Source organism: Cherax quadricarinatus, chromosome 24 (assembly GCF_038502225.1).
Source record: "Cherax quadricarinatus isolate ZL_2023a chromosome 24, ASM3850222v1, whole genome shotgun sequence".
In the NCBI taxonomy this organism is placed as follows: domain Eukaryota; kingdom Metazoa; phylum Arthropoda; class Malacostraca; order Decapoda; family Parastacidae; genus Cherax; species Cherax quadricarinatus.
The window spans coordinates 34,217,493-34,226,577 of record NC_091315.1 but is presented as its reverse complement, the minus strand read 5'-3'; the positions used below and the strand labels follow the sequence as shown (position 1 = coordinate 34,226,577).

The following is a 9,085-nucleotide window of genomic DNA, read 5'->3' as shown; positions in this document are numbered from 1 at the left end:
GTTTGGAGGGGTATGTTGTGTATCTTTACACGTATATGCTTCTAAACTGTTGTATTCTGAGCACCTCTGCAAAAACAGTGATAATGTGTGAGTGTGGTGAAAGTGTTGAATGATGAAAGTATTTTCTTTTTGGGGATTTTCTTTCTTTTTTGGGTCACCCTGCCTCGATGGGAGACGGCCGACTTGTTGAATATAATATATATATATATATATATATATATATATATATATATATATATATATATATATATATATATATATATATCGTTATCACTGACAGTGTACAGTGTACAATGTGTGTCGGGAAATGACATGGGGTGTTGCGGCACTACAGGAAACACACAGCAAAAAGACCAAGTACATAACAAGACATAGCGGATATGACTAATACTGATCCCCCAATGGTGATAACACAAGAGAATCTACAACTTATATCAGGAGGAGGATTCCCGCAAAATAAGTGAGGTGGGGATTTGGCAACAGTACTGAGAATATCACATTCAATGTTTACTTTCCTGTTGGAAGGGTTAGATTGAGGAGTTTCACAGTCGTTTTCTGATGAGCCAACTCTCCCGGTGAGAAATGGGAGACTACGGTACTAAACATCTCATACTCGTATCTTTGAGGCGCCCACTTTCTTGACGGATTTTTTAATATCACTCGTGGTTTAAGACTACAATGTTTATCATCTCATGCTTAGATTAAAAGGCACAAACAAGGCTGCCAATGGCATATATTCCACAAATACATTTAAGAACCTCAATATCCTAGGCAGCAATACCACAAATATTTGCAGAGGCAGGATTATTTTTTTTTAGTTTCTCTGGATATGAAATGGTAGGTATATTGTTTGTCAGGAAACAAGACAAGCGTTTTCTGACGCGGGTCTTTTGTCATATGATGACCCACAGCTGGAGCTTTTGGTCCTCTGACCGAGGACTTTCGCTTACTTACCGGTCCACCTCTTTAAAAATCATGGTTATGATTATAATCACTAGGAGTACTTGCTGAAATATGCAATGGAGAAGCCTCCTTTGAGGCCGCAGGAACACTCACCACTAGACAACACTCATGGAAGTGGATGCTGAAAACAAATTCAATTGACAAAAGAAACCCACGAGTACCTCAAGAAAAAATGCTGTTGTTTTCATCAATGTTATTAGTGACTGACATTAAAACTACTTTGTCTTCTGAAGAGATAGAAAAAAAATATAACCAAAATTCCTTCAAAGAGAACGCGAACGTGAAAATTAGTTAACGGTATGTAATGAAAAGGTGAGTACGTACTACCAATGAAAAAAGTCCTTAGATAGTGGTGAATGCGGCCAGAAACGTCATAACTCTGACCCGGAAGAAGTGAGAGACTTTCGTGGTAAATCTACACAAAGAAACCAATACACAACAATGGGTATATAGATAAATGGTTCAGAGAACCAACAACTTGATGAATCAGACAATAAAGATACCTAAGTGTTACACATGTGTCTAATACACATAATAGATGTGTATCGTAAAACAAAATACTCACCGGGAAGGCCACTGAAGCGGCACATAACTTAAAAAAAATCCATTAGTAACTTTACATTCAAATTTGAGCTGAAAACCTTGACAAAGTGAGTATAGTCAGTAGATGTACTAAAAAAAATAGAGAAGTGAGTTTGAGTAGTGCGCCAGCAGCTTAAAACACAAGGGACTGAGGTAGGCAGCTCAACATGTTGCAATGAGCCGAGATCAGAGTGGGCAGGGTAGTGCCGTGCTAAAGGATCCTTTCACTTACAAGCAGTAAAGCAGACAGAGAGAAATGGAAAGGGAGGAAGTGGAGGAACAACAATGTGTGAAGGGGCAACGCTTTAAGTCTAATTACCTGTCGAGGGTTCCGGGAATTATCGTGGAGGCGATGATTCCCCGCTCACTCAATGACACTTGCTAACATACAGCATAAAGCCACTACCACATATTTTTCATTCTCTCAAAAGAAGCATTTCGATATATCGCATTCTTAGTGTTTGCCTTTTATCTTTTACAACTTCAACACCAAGGTTCATCACATTGAGTTTTCATATCTAAAATGATTAATCAATGGATGTTCCGCTTTTATGTGGAATTCTGAATTCAAAATTTCATTTCAGTAGTTTATAGAATTGCTTTATCGAAACAGAAGCGCTAAGCCCTTGTGAAACTTACAGCACAATAATTTACAGAACAATATTAAAACAAGAGTGCGAAGGTCATCTTCGACTTTCTTGCTCACACTGCCCACTCATTCAATGCCACTGCCTGGCTTCAGTCTTGTTCTCACTACACATTCTTTTACAATATATTTTTCCTTGGCTACCCTCTCATTCTAGCTTAAGCCACTGTCTTTTATGTACCTTTTATTCACGTGTTCACACTAGCTGGATGAGAGGTAGCTCAGAATGTAGAAGACCTTCCACAACTCAGATTTTAGCTTAAAAATAGATTTAAATGCCAAAATGGGATAGTAGGCCTACTGTATGACCTCTGTTCTTAGGGAACTCTTTCGTGTAGCCTCAACACTCAAAACCGCGGCATTCGTAAAGAATATAAATATGTTTTATATAATTATGTAGCAGCTTCTGCAAGATCGAGGTAGGGCGGAGTAGCACGAGAACAGCGATGCCTTACCTACCATTTTACTACACCATCTACCACTTGATTACCATACACCACTGTAACAATACCATGGGGTACTTGGCCACAGGTATCGGCACAATTATAATCTACCTACGGATAAATAAAAACCTTATCAAGCCACATGACGTACCTGAAGGAGCCACGGCTGCAGCATCACTTCACTATCACCGTCTTGGGCTGTACTTCTGAGCTGCTCTTGGTTCTAACTATATCAATATGTTTGTTATTTCGACGACCAGTTTAGACACTTTAAACTAATTCAACACTGGTGCACTAAGGAAAATGAAGACGAGCACACAACTCAGCATCAGCTCAATATCAGAATACACTAAGACGAGAGGTAATGCTAAAGTAACATATCACAGGAAACTGCTGGAGAGCGAGTAAGTTGCACCACAGTCACTGTTACAACAAGTCCTGGCTAACTGGTAACGTTTTCCTGTCACGTGTAGCGCGACACCCCTGGCTCAGTGCCCACTGCCCGCCTCTGCAGCACTTTCATAATCATCCTTTCCATTACCTAACACAATGCGAACTCTCAAATACACTAGCATGTTTAAAATATACATTAAAGCTTGCAATTTGGGTGGCTTGCTAACACACTGTGGAGGTAGGCTGGGTGAGGAAACGATTAAGGAACACCCTACATAAACGCACCTGGATAGCACAGTGACTGTGCCTTGACTACTCACTGGCAGCGACCTGGACCCATTCACCTACCGCATTCACTGTCATTGTTATCCAAACCACCTTTACTCTTTACAGAGCAGGCAAGCGGGATACTAATATATTTACACACCGTCTATTATTCTGAATTCACTGGGACTTGCCATCTAGGCACACCATCATAGGAATATGAATGTTCTGATTCATTGTTAACAATGATGGAGAGCTTAATATTAGTGCACACAAACTGGTTCGCACCAGGCACAACACATATGGCTTCATATCCACTAAATAGTAGGTCAAGCAATAATGACAAGAATTCATCTGTTAGGCAAACACGCAATCAAACATGTATAACAAATCCCTATTTAAATACACACAAAAGAAATCAGCATTCATATTTTACATTTGACCACACGAATTATAAAAACAAAGTTGGAGACATACTATGGTGTAGGCGACCTTGAACATAGCCTGGCGGATGTACAACGCCCACTTCTCACACCCACTACAATAACATCACCTCGATTTATCACCCGCAGTACTAACTGGAGAACCCTGCTTGATAGTCTCCAGGAAGCGTGTTACACAGGACGTTCGACAAGATTATCAGAGAACCGTGAAAGATGTGTAAGATGTACGTATAAACGAGGCTTCCTTAACGTGGTTCCTGATAGCTGGCTACAAGCATATACCAGTGTGGCCGGTTTTCTTTTAATTCTATAACTGAATAAATCGTTAAATTCTTCCTCCTCAATAAACTACGCTACAAAGTCAGAAAAGAAGACTAATTTTAAGAAGATATATCACAAAATGTCCCATAACTTTGTTTACATTAAGTAAACAAGTAACTTTATTTTCTTGTTACTCAAGTTCTTCTTAATGCAATACCTCTTGTGCTTTTTATATTACAACTTTTCTTCGGCCCCGCAGCCCTGGGCTAAGAATATTCTGCGGCGCCGAAGATTTCCTGAACCATTAACAAGTGTAACACAATAGGCCATTTGAGCAAAATCTACATCGTCAAAAGAATATTAAAAATGTAACAATAGATGGTATGGAAATACAGGCAAGCTACAATTGATAGACACAGGCAGCAATTAAAATTTTTATTTAGACGACGTTTCGCCTGCACAGCAGGCTTTTTTGTTTAAATCTTATCAGATTAAAAAAAAAAACTACGCAAGCAAAAGTCTCCGAAAATTTTTCAACTGCTGATTCTCTCTCTTTAGCAATGTTAATGATGATTAACATGTTCCCTATAAATGCATTATCCACCAGAAAATATTTACAGCTACGATAAGTTTCATTCAAAACCCAGTGTATCATAATATAGAGGAAGTGATGAGGGCATACTAGGATAAGAAGCAAAATAATGGGTGACGCTGTAATTGTGTGCCACTGGATGAGAGGTGCTGGCTGGCGCTGCCATCACCCCAGACAACTTGTCTGAAGCCACATTTTACAATCCCACTGATGTCATACGGACAAACATTACAGCTAGGGTTGCCAACCCTTACCTTGACGGGGATGGTTGGCATCCTAGACTTAGAAAATAAAAACCTGAAAACCGCAACAGGGCATATACATCGAGAAGTCTGTATCTTTCACTAGACACCGAGTTTACCTTGACTCCATTTTTTACAACGAAGTATTCCTGATAGTGTACCATTGAAACATCTCAATGAAGGTGCCTTGATGCCGGTGAGGGGTTCTTAATCCAAGGAATCAGACAACCTCTCCTTCATTGGAATGAACCCGAATGCCTCCCATTCTCTATGCACTATATGACCCCTACAGGTTTGGCGCTTCCCCGTGAGTAAAAGTGCCGTTAAGTAGATAGTAAGCCTTACCAGTATTATCATTATTTTTTTATATTCACACAGGAGGCACTAAACCCTTAGTAGTAGTACAGAGCCTGGGGAAACGGAGGTAATGAGCCCGGATCCAAGTAAATGGAGATAAGCTTCAATTCCCTGGATGAAGAATCCTTCATCAAGGCACTTCCTTTAAAGGGTACCAACAACATAGTAACCATAAGCTTAGATTAAAGAGTCTGGGAGAGACATGTTGGCTAACACCCAGCATGACGAGGAGAACAGTAACCGCATAATGTGTAGTGAAGCTCGTCAAGTGCCTCCCCTCCTCTCCTACACTACTTGGCCGACGTTTGTAGCGATTCACTCCACCTCTACCCTCTCTTCTACCTGCTCATTTTCCTCACTACCTGCACAAATCACTATTCTACAACGCTTACGATGTTACAATTATTATTATTATTATTATTATTATTATTATTATTATTATTATTATTATTATTATTATAAAAAAGAAGCGCTAAACCACAAGGGCTTCGATGTTACAATTACATTCCTCAAACACACCTACCCTCGGATTTTTTTTTTGTCATTTCCAGTAGCAAATAAGTGCCCCGTAGCTTGATCGCTAGCGCACTCAGCTCATACACTGAGGTTCAGGGTTCAAATCTCCTCTGGTATGGCTGGAAAACATTAGGGACGTGTTTCCATAAGATACCTGCTGCCCCTGCTCACCCATCTGTGTAAAATGGGTACCTGGGTGTTAGTCGACTGGTGTGGGTTGCATCCTGGGACAAAACTGATCTAATTTGCCCGAAATGCTCAGCATAACAAGGGGCTTTCTATATAGTAGTATGTCTTGATATCAGCTAGGCCTGCATACCTTGTACATGTACTTGTAGTAAATAAAGATATTAATGTATTATTATTATTCCTCTCTAGTCCCCTTCTTCCACATGCAGTGTACCTCAACATGAATTGTTAAGTCTAATGTATCCCTGTTAGCAGATATGAAACTAATAAGGAATATAAAAACAGAAGAGAACAAGGAAAGTCTACAAACGAACTTGACAAGCTGCAGGACAGGTTTGACAAGTGGTTATTGGAATTCAACCCCAGCAAATGCAAGGTTATTTACATAGGGGAGGGGCAACGAAGGCCTCAAACTGTACCCAAGTTCGGGGGACAAAGACTGCAGAAGAGGACCTCGGGGTGTGCATTTTACCATGCATATCACCTAAGATTTACATAACTCAAATAATCTGCAGAAAATGTATTTAGCATATCTAAGATTAGAAATGCCACCTGCATTACAACTTTGAAAAACCTCGCTGATGACAACAGTATCATTACCAATGCTGACAAAGGAGGCGGAGTGGTGATACTCAATAGCTGCAATTACACCTCTAAAATACACGACCTACAGCATGATCGAAATACTTATGAACCACAAGAGCCACAGTTACAAGAGGCAACTAAAGGTTTCCTTCAACAAGTTTGACATCTTCAAGAAAGAACAGGACAAAAAGCTGCTATACTTCTTTCCTAATAAATCTACCTAGGCTACATGGGCTTACCAAGACCCATAAGCCTAGCATGTTCCCTGTGGAAAATTACATTTATCTGAATGTATCATTATATACATAACAGTAAATGAACATAGATAATTATTATTTATCAGTTAGACAAGTAGGAATTTGGGACACCTAGGTCACAAAAAATGTCCCCCTTCGATACCTACCACTGTCATATCCACAAGTTGCTCTGGACCTATTAATTAAATGAAATATACATCACCAGGAATGCTGGTAAATATATAAATTTGTGGACTGTATATTAAAATTTAAAAAGGATTATAGTATATACACACATTTACATAACAGAAGGAAAATATCTTAATATCACTCACCAATTTAACTAGAGATTAACTTGTATCATACTCAGAAAACCTCACTGTCTATCTATGAAAATAACACTGGCCAGGTTACTACATAAGACTTATCTGAGGTTCCTGGAGCTGTCTTGTCCAGTCGTCTGATATCTCAAGTTATGCAGGAATGCACATCCAACAATTTCGCCTCCTATTTGAGAGGTGTCAGCCCAATTTTAACCTCTAGAGCACGAAAATTCCTTCCCATTACACTAACGTTGTATCCAATTCAAAAACCAAAATGGCGACTGTCCCTTCTCCCCAGGCTGTTTCCCATTTTCTATGACATAAATGTTATTAAATACAGTATGGCCATCTATATACATATAAATACTGAATTTCTGGAAAATATATACAGTATTTTCCACATTCCCACCACATGGATCATCGCTGTACTGTAGAACAGTACAAACAGGAACTAGCATATCAAGTGTCCACCATAATGAAATGTGTCAAGTTCAGCATATTTACTGAGAAAGTAACCAGGTCAATAGATTGCAAGCTATTGCTAGAGCATAAGTTATTGCTAGGCTATAATCTTCCCTGGCAGTATTATATGTAGATACCAATAAATCAAACGCTATGGACAGAGGGCCATACAATGGAACACTATATCTTAGACTAGTACCCAAACATCCAACCTATCAGACACACCTCCTTGCAAACCCTACAGGATATGGCAAAACATTTCACTGTTAATGATACGATTTCTGAGACTATACCTACATTTTGCGTCTACTAGATGAAAGACCAGTAACTTATGGTAATAAGATACTTAAATGCTTTTTGAGACTAACTCAAAATTGTATTGTGTTCATTAGTTACATGAAGAAATTGTAGTATATGAAATGGCTGTAATTTTATTTTTTATGATGTACTCTATGTTCAGTGGGGTCTGGTAAAGACCCTTTGTGACCTCTCATCCTTAATTTTGCGCTACTGCTCACAGGATGAGCATGGGTGTGCACAATAAACTAGCTGCTCTGGCGGCACAACTAAACTACGGCAGTAACATGGACCTCCCTATTCTAGCCAGGATTTTGTAGATCAAGAAGAATTTTGTCAATTGCAACTGCAGGCATTTCAAATTTGAGGATGCCGGCTACAAGCTTTGATTTGGGTTGGATATTATGGCAAACATTAATAGTTATACTAAACCTATGATGAGTTTCAAGAGTCTCACTACTCTCGGAGCCCGGCTATGGGCCAGGTTCGTCTGGTGCTTGCCTGGTCAACCAAGCTGCTGCTGCTGGAGGCCCGCTGCCCTACATTATTATTATTATAATCAAGGGGGAAGCGCTAAACCCGGAGGATTATACAGCGCCTGGGGGGGGGATGTGGAAGGCATTCAGGCTTAATTCGGGGAACTGGAGCACAGATCCAATTCCCTAAATCAAGAGCCCCTCACCAACATCAAGGAACCTTCCTTAAGGGGCCGCTGCCCTACAGATCCATCAAAGCCTGGTTGATTTGGCACGATGATACTAGTCCAGCTTCTTTTTGAAGGTTTCTACGTTTGTTCCAGCCGTGTTTCTAATATCTTCTGGCAAGATGTTGAATAGTCTGAGGCCACAAATGTTGATACGGTGTTCTTATAATTATTGTGCCTACCACACCCCTGCTCCTCACTGGGTTTATTTTGCACTTCCTCCCATATCTCTCACTCCAATATGTTATACCTGGAGGTTATTCCGGGGATCAACGCCCCCGCGGCCCGGTCCATGACCAGGCCTCCCGATGGATCAGGGCCTGATCAACTAGGCTGTTACTGCTGGCTGCACGCAGCCCAACGTACGAGCCACAGCCCGGCTGATCCGGCACTGACTTTAGGTATCTGTCCAGCTCTCTCTTGAAGGCAGCCAGGGGCTTATTGGCAATTCCCCTAATGCTTGTTGAACAGTTTTGGGCCCCGGACACTTATGGTGTTTTCCCTTAGTGTACCAATGGCGCCCCTACTTTTTATTGGGGGCATTTTGCATCGCCTGCCCAGTCTTTTACTTTCGTTGGGAGTGATTTC

At 40.4% G+C, this 9,085-nt stretch overlaps 1 protein-coding gene across 1 annotated transcript in view; it reads right to left on the bottom strand.

The window, feature by feature from the left end:
* The window catches only part of LOC128690760 (WAS/WASL-interacting protein family member 1-like), a 169,535-nt gene extending 165,744 nt beyond the window's left edge, over positions 1–3,791 (bottom strand). The window contains exon 1 of the mRNA XM_070088323.1: positions 3,769–3,791. The gene's annotated coding sequence lies outside the window, so the exon portion shown is untranslated. The remainder of the gene's footprint in view (positions 1–3,768) is intronic.
* Between the last annotated feature and the right edge of the window lie 5,294 nt (positions 3,792–9,085).